This window comes from Melanerpes formicivorus, unplaced genomic scaffold (genome assembly GCF_026170545.1).
Source record: "Melanerpes formicivorus ecotype bairdi unplaced genomic scaffold, bMelFor1.0.p_v2 SCAF_50, whole genome shotgun sequence".
In the NCBI taxonomy this organism is placed as follows: Eukaryota; Metazoa; Chordata; class Aves; order Piciformes; family Picidae; genus Melanerpes; species Melanerpes formicivorus.
Window position 1 is genome coordinate 3,285,455 of NW_027142402.1, and position 16,585 is coordinate 3,302,039.

The following is a 16,585-nucleotide window of genomic DNA, read 5'->3' on the forward strand; positions in this document are numbered from 1 at the left end:
CTCCTGCCTACACCTAGTCATTCCCATCAGCACAGCCCTTGAGCACAGGCACAGGGGAGATGAAAGCTTGAGAAGGTTTTAGATATTCATGGCCTCAGCTTGCTTCTTAAGTGATGAGTGCTGCACTGTGTGAAACAAGCCTTTGTTTGGATGCAGCTGGATGTGTAGATAACACAGATGGCACAGTATATAATTTAGAATAGAATCCTAGAATCGTTTCAGCTGGAAAACACCCTCAAGATCAGCCATGATTTTGTATCCAATCTTATGTCTCCTATTAAAGAGAGGAAAACAACCCCACCCTAAAGCAACATGAATTTCTGTGCTCAGCGAAGTCAGTGAGAGCTTTGCCTTTAGGTGATCAATAACAAGACAAAACATTGCTCAGATTTGTGGCTTTTCTTTTGGGAAAGAGGCTGAAACAGGAAGGAGGCAGGCAGTGCATGGCTGAGATCCAAGGCAGGCAGGACAGCAGGAGGCCAGGTTATCACTCTCAGGTGAACAAAGTTTTCCTACCCCACACGAAGCAAATCAATAGAGGAGGAGAGGCAGGGTGAGGCACAGCATGCCGAGTAAAATTTAATCAGTCCAGCAGTCACAAAGAGCTAAACAAGGCATGGTGTTCATCCAGGATGTGCCTTTCAGCCTACAAACGCTTCAGGCACACTGAGTGATTGCAAGAGAAGCTGTGCAGCAGCAGGTGCTGCACCTGCAGCACACTGGTAACAGGCTCTCCAAAAATCCCCAAGCTATCTGGGAAAAACCCAGGGCCCTTTTCTGCTAACGATGCCCATAGTGGTCAGGCACTGGAACAAGCTGCCCAGGGAGGTGGTGGAGTCACCATCCCTGGAGGTGTTCAAAAAAAGTGTGGCCATGGCATTTTGGGACAGAGTTTAGTGGCCATGGGGGTGTTGGGTTGATGGTTGAACCTGGTGATCCTAGAGATCTCTTCCAGCCAGAACAATTCTGTGGTTCTACAGATGTTCAAAGTTTCCTAGCACCACATCTAGCTGGATAGAATTTACACATCACTAATGCCATTGAAAGCTTTCTGGTGGAGTAGCTCAGCCCTTTGGGGTTTGCAGGCTGCTTGAAATGGCTTGAAGGGCAAAAACCAGAATCATATTTGCTTTATAAAATGCAGCTACTCCAGAGCTAGGAGCAAGAGCTACTGTCCTCATGAGATCACTCTTGAGATAGCACAGTGAAACCTGGTGACTTATTGTCAAACATGTGCTGATAAAGAATAGGTAGTTCAGTGCCAAGCAGGGTAATACATAACACCCTAAAGGGGCTGATTTGATAGAAAAAGCCAGAAAAGAATCTGAGCAAGGACTAGTGACACCCCACAAACATTTGAGAAAGGGGAGAAAGGAAAAGGAAGACCTGAAGGAGGGAAATGGTGGCCAGGGAGTCCACACTGATCCCAGCACAAAAGCTTGCAGAGCTTGTGAAATAATTCCCTTCTTTCCTTCCAAAAGCCCTGGAGTGCCTTCTGTCTCTCCAGATTTTCCACGGGACACGAAGGGCTCACAAACATCCCAAGGTGGGAGGCTCACCCCTCACATACTTTTTTTTAATCTAACCCCCCCTAATCATAGCTAAACCTTAGCTCAAAGCCTGAGGGCAGCTCTTGCAATGTCATGTTTATCAGATATCCACTCTTCATACCACCTCCAGCCGTGAGAAGAGCCTGAAAAGTCTGTCCCATTTCTCTCAGGTCTGATACCACTTTGACTGCCATGCTAATGCAGAGGGGTAGTATTGTGTCTGGAGATCTGGGGGCGGTTGTTCTATCAAAGTCACTTTGGCTCTCTGCTGCCGTTTGGATCATTAGGTTAATTATCACTTAAATGGAAAAGTGGAAAAGAACAAAATAACCTTTGCCTACACTCAATTCCCTAGGAAGGGAAGGGAGACTCTCTGCAGACACACAAACACACAAGCAGGCAGCTCTGGCTTGCTGCTCTTGCCATTTCCCTGGCATTTGTTCATCTGGTTGCTAAGCACACTGCCACCTTGCCACTTGACATTTACATTTTATTTTCAGTTTATTGCTAAAGGTAGGAAATGAGGCACTCTCCTACTCTCTTAAATTGTATTCATCTTGCTAATAATACTGCTAAAAGCCCCATTCCATTTAATTTTATGTACTTCGGATGCCTGATAAACATTCAGGCACTGCCAAGCACATCTATTGTCTTTCCTGCCTGAAGAAGGCAGGATCTGTTGAGAGAATTTCTTCATCAGAGAGGAGGCTTGGTGAGGAAATCCCAGGCTAGGTGGAAACTCCCTGGAGCCTTCTAGAAGACTTAAGACCCTAGAGCAAACCAAATCCACAAGAGCTTCAAGCAGCAACAGCAAAACACTCAGCTCCTGTAAGCTAAAGGAACTACCAGGACGTGGTGGAGCTGGGGAAGCCAAAGCAGAGGTCACCACACATCTCCTCTGCCAGCAGTCTCTAGTGCAGCACACAGCAGAATCAGCTCAGTTTAGCAAGACCAACGAAAGATGAGAATGAATTTTGCCCAAAGCAGAATTTCTGAAGGGTTTTTACTCACCAGTGGCTGCATTGCAAATCACTTCATAGCTGAGACCTGCTGGCCCTCTGTGACAGGCAGACACACAAAGTGAGAGCCTCAGCCAGGGGGTAACTAAGTGTGGCCAGCTCAAGCTCAGGTGTTCAGATACTCCCCAAATAGGTGTCCCACCCCTCAGGGTCATCCTGAATTATCTGCTACACCTGCTGATCATCCTGGCAGCTGTGCTTTCCCAGCCATGTAATCATCAGCCATGGTAGAAACACCTGCCCAAGCCTAGGAGAACATGAAGGCTCCAACTCTTCCCCATGTTTGAATGGGAAGCAGGCAACATGGGCAGCCCAAGGGTGGTGGGGAGGGCTTCTGAAGCTCACCAGTTGCCTAGCAGAGGCAACCAGGCAGCAGGGATGGGTGCAGGAGGCAGTTGTGGTGTGGTTCCTGCCCCCTTTCATACACACCTGTGGCAGCAGGGTCACCCCAAGGCAGGGCTGGAAATCATTCTGAGTACTGAATTTGCCTCTCCTGCTCCCCTTTAGTCACTAGTTTACCCAAGCCAACACACACCATTCCAACCCCCTCTTTTTAGCTCTCCCACAAATCCTCACAGTCCTGCATGTCCCAAGTGTCCAAATACAGCCTGGGCTTGTCCTTGTCCTCTCTCCCCTGACAGCCTCCAGTTCACAAACCTCTGACTCCTGTCCTGTTTCCCCAGGCAAGCGCCAGCCTAGGTGCAGCTGGGTAGGCAGGCAAGGATTGGGAGCAGAATCACAGAATTCCAGCATGGTGGGGATGGGAAGGGACATCTGGAGATCAGCCAGTCCAACCCCCCTGCTAGAGCAGGAACACCCAGAGCAAACCACACAGGAGCACATCCAGGTGTGTTTGGAATCTCTCCAGAGAAGGAGACTCCACAACCTCTCTGGGCAGCCTGCTCCAGTGCTCTGCCACCCTCCCAGTGAAGAAGTTTTCCCTTATGTTTACAGCAGCTCTTTTTCTTGCAGAGGAACAAGTTACCACCTGCCAGCTGCTCCACCACGGTACAGGCAGCAGCCCACGCACAGGCTCCTCTCTTCTGCACAGGCACAAAACCAGCTTAGCCCTCCACAGCAGAGTGAACCACTGGGGAAAAGCTTGCAGCTGAGCTGTGCTGCTGGCCCAGCTGGGGCACGGTGCTGTGGCTGTGCCACGGGAGCTGGAGAATGAGGAACCACCACAGGTGGTCTCTCAAATGGCAAAGAGTGACCAGCAGGGAGGAGAAATGGTTAGCAGAGGAGTACTGAGAGCACTAGCTGACACCAACAGCACAGAGAGGAGGATTTCTCTGGGTGGGCAGAAGAGTCTGGAAGAAAATGTTCACTTATTTGCCAAAATAATTAGAGTCCTCCTGAAGAACAGGCTTGGGTTTGGGTTTTTTCTGATGAATTCACTTCTGTTCCTTCCAGTGCCTGAAGCAGTCCTACAAGCAAGCTATGAAGGGACTTTTTACAAGGGCTTGTAGTGATAGGAAGAGAGGGAATGGATTGAAGCTTGAGGAGGGCAGGTTTAGACTGGAGATTAGGAAGAAATTCTTCAGAATGAGGGTGGGGAAACACTGGAACAGGTTGCCCAAGGAGTCATGCATGATCCCTCTCTGGAGGTGTTCAAGACCAGGTTGGTTGAGGCTCTGGGCAACCTGGGCTGGTGTGAGGTGTCCCTGTCCATGGCAGGGGGTTGGAACTGGATGACCTTTAAGGTCCTTTCCAACCCAAACCATTCTCTGATTCTGGGATTGATTGTTCTCATGCCTTCCTTCAAGTTTGCCTGGGATAGCTCTTCCAGCTTTACAATTTAGAAGCATCTCAAGCCGTGAAGAGGCCTTGGGAAGTGGCTCAACAGGGCTGTGTCTGGTACTATGGCAGATATCATTTGGCTATCCACACCAGCCTTGGCTTAGCTGCTAGCACCTAAGGGAATGTGGCATTTGCAGGTTCCAGCAAGTGGAGATGCAGATCACTTGAAGACAAGCATTGGAATGATCTGATCATTGTCACATCATCCCTGCTGGCTGTGTTGTGCAACATGCCAGCAGAGAACAAGGCCCTGGTGTGAGCTGTGTGCCATGCAGAGCAGAAGGCACAGTTAAAAGCCCAGGGACTGAAGAGGTGCTGCAGCCTTTCTGATTTCTGCCCTAGAGTTCATGTGACCTACAACTATGGCTGAGCAAGCAATTAAGAGTGGTTTATTGAAACAGTAAACATTGCAACACTTACTAACCTGCCAGAAATGTTTGCATGTTCATCAATGAGGCCATGTCTGGATCTCTTCATTCTTTCTCTTGCAATTTTAACCATTTTGCTAGAGAGCAGATTTAATTTGCCTGCTTCACTATGTGAAAGCAGTTCCAGAAAGGGACCTGGGGATTGACAGCCAGCTGAACATGAGCCAGCAGTGTGCCCAGGTGGCTAAGAAGGCCAATAGCAACCTGGCTTGTATCAGGATTGGTGTGGCCAGCAGGAGCAGAGAAGTCATTCTGCCCCTGTGCTCAGCACTGGTTAGGCCACACCTGGAGTCCTGTGTCCAGTTCTGGGCTCCTCAGTTTAATGACATTGAGACACTTGAAGGTGTCCAGAGAAGGGCAACAAAGCTGGGGAGGGGTCTGGAGCACAGCCCTGTGAGGAGAGGCTGAGGGAAATGGGGTTGCTTAGCCTGGAGAAGAAGAGGCTCAGAGGAGACCTTCTTGCTCTCTACAACTACCTGAAGGGAGGCTGTAGCCAGGTGGGAGTTGGTCTCTTCTCCCAGGCTGGATGAGGCTCTGTCCAGCCTGATCTAGTGTGGGGTGTCCCTGCCCATGGCAGGGGGGTTGGAACTAGATGATCCGTGTGGTCCCTTCCAACCCTGAATGAAACTATGAAACTATGAAACTATGAAACTATGAAACCAGCACCAGAACAAGAGGACACAGTCTCAAGCTGTGCCAGGGGAGGTTTAGGCTGGAGGTTAGGAAGAAGTTCTTGACAGAAAGAGTAATTGGCCATTGGAATGTGCTGCCCAGGGAGGTGGTGGAATCGCAATCCCTGGAGGTGTTCAAGAGGGGATTGGATGTGGCACTTAAGTCCAACCTGTCACCCAACACCTCATGACTACTAAACCATGGCACTGGTGATCTTTGAGGTCTTTTCCAACCTTACTGATTCTATGATTCTCTGGTTGTTTGGGAAGAGAGAGTAATCAGCTAGCTGCAGCTTCTGTCTCTATGCAGATGCTTGGTAATGCTTGAATGTACAGTTCTGATTATTTGTGAGCCAGTTGTCCAGTATGTGGTGCAGTTAATCCTCAAAAACAGAGAGCTTTAAGAGAGTAAAAATTAAAAATAGATGGCACAGATACCCTTCAGGTCTCAGTGTGCAGCAGTAACATTGCCATGGCCCATGTGAAGGGCTGGAGCTGTACATTTTCTGTCCAAAGGAAGAAAGTAAATGTGCACAGCCTGGATTATTTCCCCCCAGTTTCTCTTTCACACGGCCTGAAACAGAGATTGGAAATGTGGCAGCCATTGAGGCAGCTTCTCCTTTCCACCTGAGGCTCCCTAAAAACCTGCTGGATGAGATGGCACTCATTGCATTGTTGGGTTTCAGGGAGAAGAGAGTTTGCTCCTGGTTTTTCTACATTTCTGCCTAATTAGCTCTGCATACCATTGGAATCTCTGCAGGCTGACACTACAGTAAAGCCAACAGCAAAAACCAAATGAAATCCCCAAAGAACTGTGAAGAAGCTGTGCTCAGGGCAGAGAAATCCAACAGCTTGAACCTGGTTGTGTGACTCCTGGTTTTCATCAAGAGCTGACACTTGCCAGGCCCATCCAGACTGCAGTTTGCTAAGTGAAGCTCAGGGCAGCTGATCCCTCCAACAGGAACCCAACTCTTCTCCAGTGAGTGTTTCATCCAAGAAGAATGCACTGTACCATACCAAAGCAGGCACTGGAATCCTCCCCTGCACTCCCCAGATTTTCACCAGTCCAAGGCTGCCTAGCTCTGGACTGTGCCTTACAGGCAAACAGCTCAGCCATGCTGATGAGCCCCAGCTTAGACAGACAAAAAGGGAGGGCATCTAGCACCTGTCTGAAGAGAGACAAGAACAGCTAATTAGGGAAGAAAGCAAAACTTCACTGAAGCCAGGAAGCAAGTTTAATTCCATGCATGCTCACTCCTGAGGCAAAAGGTTGGTAATTAAAATGTTTCTTGTGGAAAGGCACTGCCAGCTGCCAGCCGGGGGGAGGAGACAGCCCCTCTGTGTTCAGAGGACTCTCACCAGTCTCCAGCCTCCACTCCCCACATCTCAAAACAATCAGTGGAGGAGAGTTTGGGGCTGGGAGCAAACTCCCAGATCCACAGGGACACGGGAAATGGTAATAGTTTTGCAGCCCCTCTCACCCAGGGGTTGCCTGTGGGCAGCTTGGAAAGTGATGTTTTGCTGAATGAAGGTCTCCTCTCAATTGTAAGGTGACATCTTCCAAATGGAAATACTTTACATTTACACCAGAGGAAGGCCAGAGCACATTAGGTGATGAGATGGATTCCTTCATTTCCACGCTGTCCTCACCTCAGGGGTGCAAACAGACTCTGTGAGCGTCACACAGTGTGGCAGTTCTGCATCTCCTTCCCGCACATCATGTCCTTGCTCCTGCATCACCCTGTCCCTCTGCTCTGTGCTTGTGACTGTCTATATTTCAAGATCAACCTACTCCATCAGATGCTGTCAGATGGTCATATCCCTTATTCATGCTCCAGATGCTCCTGCTGGGCAAACATCAAGCAGTCTATGCGGCTGCTGTCCCCTTTCCTTCAGAGTATCTCCACCTGAACTCCAGTCTTGCCTCCAGTATCATCTCCCTAACCCTCTTTCCCTTTCCAGGGCATGCAGAAGGTTGAATTGCATCAGTAAGTAAATCTTTACAGAGGCTCACTCCTAGGTAGCACACATGGCAGAAGCACTGCTCACAGAAGTACCTTTGACTGCTCTTGGTCACTGTCTCCCTGTAGCCATCACAGCCTTCTCAGCCTCTAACCTTAGCAAAACAATACAACAGAGAGGCCAGGAACCTCATCAGACTCAGCCAGGAACCTCATCAGACTCAGCCAGGAACCTCATCAGACTCAGCCAGACCTGGCCCCTTCCTTTCTCACAAGTGAAATTTAAAAAGAAGAGAAGCAAAGAGTGCCTCACTTATCTGAGTGTGCCTCATGTTACAGAAACCTAATAAGACACCCTGTCCTAGGCTTCCCTGCTGGGTGACACACGAGCCAGGTGCAAGCAAGGTGTAAGTGTTACTGTCTCTCCCTGCAGCCTAAGGGATGCTGCCACCTTTGGAGTTGTTTTTGTAACCATCATCCATGGGAGATCTTTCAGGTAACCAGGACACTGCCAGTGCAAGCAGGGAAGATTTCAAGATGTAGAAGAAGAAGAAAGTAGGTCTCATAGAGAATCATAGAGTCATTTTGGTTGGAAGAGACCTTCAAGATCATTGAGTCCATTCTCTAACTCCACCGAGTCTGGTGCTAAGCCATGGCCCTCAGCACCACATCTCTGCCTCTTTGAAACACCTGCAGGGGGGTTGGGACTAGATGATCTTTAAGGTCTCTTCCAACCCAAACCATTCCATTATATCTCTCAGGAGGACCTCAATATCTTGCTTCAAAGCTTCCCTCGGTGCTCTGCTGCTAACTTTCTCCTTTAACTTTCCTCAGCAGCTCAGGTCTAACCACTCTTTAGTTCTAGGTAACTAATATAGCATGCCATATTTCCATCACTTTTGTCTATCTTCCCATTTTTTCTGCCCTAAAAATTCAATTCCAGTAGAAGATGGGTCCTGACAGTAGAATTAAATGGGCAGTAGGAGCAACATTCCCTTCCCTCTTATTTCTCCCATTCGCTTTTCTGAGCAGTGCTCTGCAGAAAATATAAACATCTATTTCTGCTGGGGACTGATGGTCTGTTCATTTTAGGCACAATTACTCTTACTCTCTTTGCAGATCTCAAGCCTTCATATTCCCTGCCTGCCTGATCAGTTCTCCAGCCTGGTAGATACACAGTACAAATCTTGCTGCGAGCAGGCAGCACTCCCCCAGAGGACCCTCCAAAGCAAACCAAAACAAGACAAAAATCAAGAAGCAAACCCCCAGGTTTTGTTGCAGATCAACATAAATCTGGAGTTCCACTCTTTCTTTTCAAATTGCATTTTCAGTCCTTAATTAAATCAGTGGAGGAAATGGACTCTCTTCCTGTGGAGAGATGAAATGGAAGAGGTGAAGTCTGCTCTCTCTCAGCAGCACTTAAAGAGGTTCCAGGAAGAGCCATTGCACAACAACAGCAGAAGGCATTTTGTTCTCCAGCTGCTGTTTTCCAGCCTTTTTGATTAAATTAGGCAGACATAACAGGTCTGTACCATAGCACTGGAGCTGCAACTTCCCTCTGGTTTTGCAGCAGGCTGTTGACTGAGGCCAGGAGAGAAGCAGCAATAACATTTTGATTATTGGAAAGGCATTTTTAACGCAGGCATTGCGAAACAGTGGTGGCAGATTTGGGATAACACCTTCTGAAGTGATGCTGTCAGCATCCTGCTCCTTGCAGAGAGGTTGGGTAAGAGGTTTTGGCCATTTCTATGTGGCAGCAAACAGGATTTTCTTCCCTGTGCAGGGAGTCCCCATTAGCTCTTTGCAATACCTGTGGTGTCTCAAGTCTTTCCCAGTGCCTCCTTTAATCTCCTGCTGCACACTGTGGTTACACTGGCAACCAGGATAACAGCAAATTGTTTGGAGACTAATTCAGTGACAAAGAAAATGCTGTGTAAGGATGACAAACAGAGAATTCATGCCATGGTTACTGATAGCTACAATAAGGCTTTTCTACACACAGCCATGCGTTGGAATTATCCACAGACCCCCCCCAGGTGCCATTCCCTCCTTTGTCATCTTGAAACGCTGGCATGAAAAATGAGGCTTGCTCAGTCAGCCCTTCTGCATGCAGCATAAACAGACCCTGCTGAATTGAGGTGTGAAGCTTGGCACTGAATCAGGCTGCTGCTCAGCGCCCTGTAGGGAGCAGAGGTGGAGCTAACTCTATTTCACCCCCCAAAAATCTTCTGTTTCCTTCAGAGATTTTCTGCTGGATTCCAGGGTCTTTGATGTTCCCTGAGATGTTCAGCAATCCATGCAGCATGCTTCACCATCCCTTCGAGGAGGACACTGGTTGAAAACAAATGGCCCAAGAAAAACAACTCTGTGTTCTGTGCCCTGGCAGGAGCCTGAAGAGGTCCTCCAGGACTGGAAGTAGCTGTGGTGGGAGCAGCCCAGGCAGCGAACTGTTCCCCCTCCATTACATCCAACAAGCAATTCCCCCTTGATTTCTTAGTCTTGAAAACCCTGCTCTAGATGTTCAAGACAACTGCCTCATGTCTTCTTGACATTCAGATTTCATCATCTCCTTTTCTTCTTGCTTAGCTCACATCACCCTTTCCAGTTTTACTTCTTCACCCTCAGTGCGGCAGTGACTCAAACTTCTGAATCTACCTTCTCAAGGCCAAATGCTCAGACACAGGTGCAGGACTTTCCTTCCTTACCTAAAAAGAGCAATTATTTTCTAGAGCAAACACTGAACTTGCAGACAGAAAGAGGTAAGTCAAAAAGGTGCAGGAGAGCTCTTTTCCCTTCTCACAGCAGAGCACTCCCAAGCAGGTAGGTGAAACATTTGCATCACCATCCCGCCCTGAAAGGCTTTCATCTGCCCATTCCCAAGGCAGCATTTGCATACAGAGCAACCTACAGGAGAGCTGCCCAAATAATCTTGCCTCTGCATCACAAAGGTGGTTTGATTATTTCTTTTCTCAAATGAGCAAAGCACCTTTGTGTGCTCAACCACTGCCAAGTGGGAGGTATCCCAATAAAACATTAGAGCTACTTTAACAGCACAACAGCCCACTAGGATTTTAGCTGCTGTCCACAGAGCAAAGTGTGTGCAGAGAAGCAAAACACACAGGACAGAGCTTTCAGTCATCTTTTTACTTGCTCTCTACAACTACCTGAAGGGAGGTTGTAGCCAGGTGAGGGTTGGTCTCTTCTCCCAGGCAACCAGCACCAGAACAAGAGGACACAGTCTCAAGCTGCACCAGGGGAGGTTTAGGTTGGATGTTAGGAAGAAATTCTTCATAGAGAGAGTGATTGCCCATTGGAATGTGCTGCACGGGGAGGTGGTGGAGTCACCATCACTGGAGGTGTTTAGGAAGAGGCTTCGTGGGGTGCTTGGTGCCATGGTTTAGCTGATTAGATAATGTTGGATGATAGGCTGGACTCAATGACTTCAAAGGTCTCTTCCAACCTGGTCTATTCTATTCTATTCTATTCTATTCTATTCTATTCTATTCTATTCTATTCTATTCTATTCTATTCTATTCTATTCCATTCCATTCCATTCCATTCCATTCCATTCCATTCCATTCCATTCTATTCTACTCTACCTTACTCTACTCTACTCTACCCTACTCTACCCTACTCTACTCAGTGCCTGTATCAGGGGGGTCCTGGGCACACTGCTTATGATCATAGACTGGCAAACAAGAACAAAAGCAAGCACCCACAAAACATCCTCAAGAGACTCAAATAAACCATTCTGCATAAAAAGAACTCTCGCTGTGTGTTTTCTTCTTGCTTTTTGTTTGGGTTTTCACTGTCCTTCCCCATTAGCCGTTTCCTTGGCCACCTCTGCCCATCAGCCTCCCACTTGTTTTTTGCTCTTGGGCAGTGCAGTAAATCCCTCCTGCATTTCCTTCATTGCAGCAGAGATCTGCCCCCGCCCCCCCTCCCCCCCCCCCCCCCCCCCCCCGCCCCGAGCACAAATCAGAGTGAAAGAGACTCTCTGTTGTTAAGGGGGGGTGGGGAGAATCTGTAACACCCCAACAGGAGCTGTGCTCTCTGGCACTAAGGGCGTGCAGAAATGCAAATAAGGGGCAGAATGAAACTTGCAGGGGAAATACCCCTTTGGACGTTTTCTAACAGTCAAACACCTGCCTCAGCACCCTTGGTGTAGCCTTGGTAACATCTATACAGGATGGGCACGAGCATTCTTCTCTCGGCCATCAGCCCTGTGCCTTGGATACAGTTTTTGAAAGGACTGCAACAAAACAAACAAACCATTCGTGGGGCCAAACTAAGTGCAACACCAAATGCTTCCTCAGATTCCCCCCACTGATGCTGTTGCCTGCAGTTCAGACCTTGGTCTGCACAAACAGTCCACACTTGTGATGTTTCTCTTCTTACATCAGACTTGGGAAGTGTGTGAACCAGATTGGGTTTGGGGTTTTGTTGGGTTTTTTTCCCCTTTGGCATGTATAAGCGTCCAGATTGGTGGCTTTGTGAAGTGCTTAAACCCATTTCAGCCAAATAAATGTGCAGCCAGGGTCACCTTTCTGTATCCCAGATGATACCTTAGCTGACTGAACTTTATTTTGCTCTGAGCTGCAAAATTGGGGGCATGTAAGAATGATCTGGAATGGCACATGAGTACCATCTGCCTTTATTAACAGCAGTATTACATTGCTCCTCAATGTCCTTCTGTGGCACCCCAGCACTTCTCTTGGCACAGAAACCTATATACACCCACTTAAAGCACAGCTCTATCCCCCCTGCACCCCAGGTGAACCACTCCTGGTGTATGAGGGAAGAATGAACACTTTCTGCTTCCTCCTCAGCTATTCAGATCAAGTGAAACATTGCCCTGGGTTGCAAATCAGTGCCCGGGTCTGGCTTTGCACGTTTGCCTGGAGCATTCCTTTCCAAAGTTTTTCGGTTCTGATTTGTTGGTTTGAGGTTTTTTTTTCCCCTTTTCTGTGCTCAGGGATGGCCACAGCTCTGTGCTGGGCACCGCAGCAGCCCTGTGCTGGGCACCGCAGCAGCCCTGCCCGCCCCCTGGCAGCCTCCCCCACGGCACCATCCCACCAAGCTTCCCTCCTCCACACCTAGCTACCCTCCTTCCCACCGCAGCGAACAAAGGGCCGATTGTGCCCTCACCGAGCTGCAGGACTTGTTTTCGAGCCGTGGGTCCCCCGGGGAATGCACCCAGTCCCTCCAGCTCCCGACACACCGGCACTGCAGGCACACAGGGTTCTTTCCCTCCCTGCGTCCCCAGGGCCTCCCACCCCAGCCGGTAGCCGGCAGCCGGCAGCCGGTAGCCGGTAGCCGGTAGCCGGTAGCCGAGATGTTGCCGTGCGCCGGAGGCTGCCCGGTGTGCCCTGGGCTGCTCCTGCAGGTGGTTTGCCTGCACGTCTGAAGACTCAGGCTTCGATTCTGTGCTTGTTAGCACATCGCATTTCTTTGGCAAGCTCCAACACTTGTGCCAAAACAAGGGAAGCAGAGGAGGAGGAGAAGCAATGGGTGTCCTCCTGAGCATTCCTCACTTTGAACTACTAGCACCCCTTAGGTATCTCCAGGCATGGGGGGGACTCATTTTTAAATAGGTTTCCTTGGTGTTGTTTCTCACTGGAGATAAACTTCCTTGCAGTCAGTCTGACAGGCAGACCCTCAGTGCAGCTTCAGCCTCCCAGCTGCACCCCAGAGGAGACAGACAGCAGTGTGCTCCAGCAAGACCACTGCTCCTGTGGAAATCTGACTGCTGGGGCACTTCAGCTGAGGACAGACTCCTTGGCACAGCCCTGTGTGTCCACTCAGGCTGCTCCAGACCCAGCCTCTGGGCACAGCAGGTATTTCTTTGCTCCTTGCCCTCAGTTTCTAACAAAATGCTTTCTCTCTCCCCAGTTTTCCTGTTCCCTCTGCCTCTCTCACCTGCTGTGTGCTCACTGAGATCTGTGTGCACATGGATAAACAATACCCTGGGAAATCCCACCAAAGCTCCATGCTTTCAGCTCCTCTGTGAGCAGTTCGAATCCATGGCTCACACACTGAACAGATCTCTTTTTTCCCTCCCCTCTTTCAAATCTGCCTAGCTCTGTGTTTGCTGCATTTATTCACAGCAGAAGGACAGCCATTTCACTCACCAGTTCCAGTCAGTTTAGCCCAACCCATAATACCAGCATTGTAGTCAGCTTGCTGAGAGCTGGAAAAATTAGACATACCTGTTTGTAATGAGTGCTGATAATTACACAACCCACAAACAACAAAGCAGTCTGCTAGATCCAATCATTGCCTCCATTTGAAGACATTAACATTGATAATTGCACACTGTGGAAGCTCAGAGTCACTAAACAAGATTGCCTCCTCCACACTCATCATAAAAGACAGTAGCAGAGCAGAGAAACTTAGGTGCTAGGAGGAAGAAGATGACATCTCTTCTACAGATGAGGAATGGGATACAGAAATAACCATTCAGCCAAGGACTTGTAATAAAGAGTGTGCAGGGCAGAGCTGGGAAGCCAAAGTAGCTTTTGGCATTAAATCATCTTTCCAAGACAAACTCTGGGACAAAACTGAAAGGTTTTGTGAGGATGTACAGGACCCACAAATTCCATCCCTGGGTGCAATTCTTTCTGAAGAGCAGTTTCTAATTCCCTAGTTTGTTACACATGAATCCTCAAGAATAACTGAGCTTTTCTCTGCCTGGACATGCGATGAGAGTTAAATATTGTTAGCCTCTCTGGGGGAGGATGCACCAGAGACAGCAGCCTTCACATCCAGGTGCTCCACTTGTGTGTCTGCCTGTTGCAACATCTTAAACAACTTCTTTCTGGGATCCTCATTTCCTGTTATCAGCTCCTGAAGATGTGGTTCACAGAGAGAGGCTTTTCAGTCTGGGTTACTCTGGCAGGGAGAGCAAAGCCATGGCTTTCCAAACCTGACCCCAGCGCTGAGCAGCTATTCCAGCTGCAGCAGGCCAGGATATGAGAGTGCTCCCATCCAGCATTTCATTTTCTTTATATCCCCACTTCCCCAGAGATTATACTTCCTCAACCCCACTTACCTGCAGGATACAGAACTAATAGAAGCCACACAAGTGCCGATATTTTTTCAGAGTCACTGCTTTGCACACCCAGCCCCTGCAGCAGGGCGAGGTGTTAATTGCACTGCAGATCAATCGCCGGCAAGCAGGAATCCACATCAATGTGTTTACAAAGCAGCAGCATATGAAAGGCCTGATCTTACCACCACGGTGCTGGAGAATATGGAATCAGAGCTGTAGTACAGACCTGACTCCAGTGCTCACTGGAAAAACTGCCTTGCAAAAATCCCCCCTGCTTTAGAGCCCTCAGCAGGACACCGGTCAGGCCATGTGCCTCTGCATAAATTCCCAGCACGGTCTCTGCAGGGAGGTTTGCTAGGTGCAAAGCTGCTTCTTTCTGCTGTGAGCAGAGAGAACCTGAAAGCAGATTGTACTAAGGTGGGGGCTGGTCTCTTCTCTCAAGTAATTAGTAATAAAAGAAGTGGAAATGACCTCAAATTGTGCCAGGGGAGGATGGAGTTGGATATTAGGAAAAATTACTGCACAAGTGGTCAAGCATTGGAACAGGCTGCCCAGGGAGGGGGTGGAAGTCTCCAATAAATGTGTGGCCATGGCACTTCAGGCCATGTTGGTACTGGGTTGAAGGTTGGACCTGATGGTCTTAGAGGTCTTTTCCAACCCCATCATGGTGAGAGTATTTGATAAGGCAAAAGATTCTAAATAATATCTAAGCCCTGCTTAGCCCAAGAAAGACTGAATTTGGTCTTTGTACACTGAAGAAAGCTCCCTGACCCCTGGGCCTTAGAGATTTGGGGAAAAGCCTTCACCCTTCCCACTCTGGGTGGCTGTGCACAGGCACACAGCATGAGGGTTTGGGCACCACAGCCAAGTCTGACTCCTCATCAGGAGCAAGTTATCCTGTCCCTTCATCACAGTAAGTCATCATAAAGGAGTCACAGCCCCAGCAACATCCAGGTGCCTGCCTGTCTGAACCAAGTAATACCTGTCTCTTCTCTAGCAGATGCTTTTAGGCATGAAAAGGTGACCACAGTAAGTGCCTAGGACATTTTCAAGTCAAGTACTGAGGCGCTTTGCAAAGCAAGCAGCAGACAGATTTGGTTAAGTTCTGAGCCTTAGGCTTTGGGCAACTAAGTCTCAACTTAAGCAGGCTGGATCCTGCTCAGAGAAAACACCTTATTAAGTGTTCATGTTCCTTTTCCAGGCCTTTCATAACTCCTCCTCATCAGCTCTCCTCTCTTAAGTTCTTCTCCTCCTAGCAGAATAGCACCAAAATCGTAGACCTGATTAGAAGCCTTTCGAAGTGGTGTTTAGTCAAACGTCTCAATGCATCAAAGACGAAACATCTCAGAGGAACATGAGCATTTGTGACCAAAAGGAAAACCCCCAACGGGTCTTTGATCTCAGACTAGGCATTTCAACACAGCTTTGTCTCACAAAGGCATCTGAAAGGGGCTGCTTGCTGGTTTGTTTCTACAAAAGATAAAGAGAGACTTTTAAAATCTTGAGACATGCCCCTGTGAGGGAAAGGCTGTTCTTCATCCCTGCAAGGCTCTTCCTCATCCCTGAAAGGCTGTTGCTCATCCCCTTCTGCTCCAACAGCTCGCAGGAGAGGTGCTCAGGCGGGTGTGCTCATGTCAGCCACGTTGGGCATTCAAGAAAAGAGTGACTGGAAGCATGATGCAGGTTATTCTTCCTGTTTTCCCTCCAAAAATTGCAATAAAATAAGGCAAGAATTCGCTGAGCATTTTGCCTACTTCTCCTAAAAAGACACACACCACCATCACCACCCCCTAAACAAAAAAGGTCATCACTGTATTAAAACATACCTCACAATTACAAAATGTCCAGGAACCTCTTGTATCCATTTCTCTTCTCACACATGTCCAGTTAGCCTTAAAATAGTTTCCTTTAAGCTTTTCTATAAGGAATTGTCTGGCTTGCTTTATGTCTTTTTAGAAGACACTTAGCAGACATTTTGTGCAAGTCATTACTGAAGCTGCAATGCAAGACGACAAAAAGGTCATCTTCTAACTCCATTACTGGGCATTAATACATCTTTTCTGACATTTACTGTCAGGACTCTGTTTTCCTTACAGTCAGGCTAC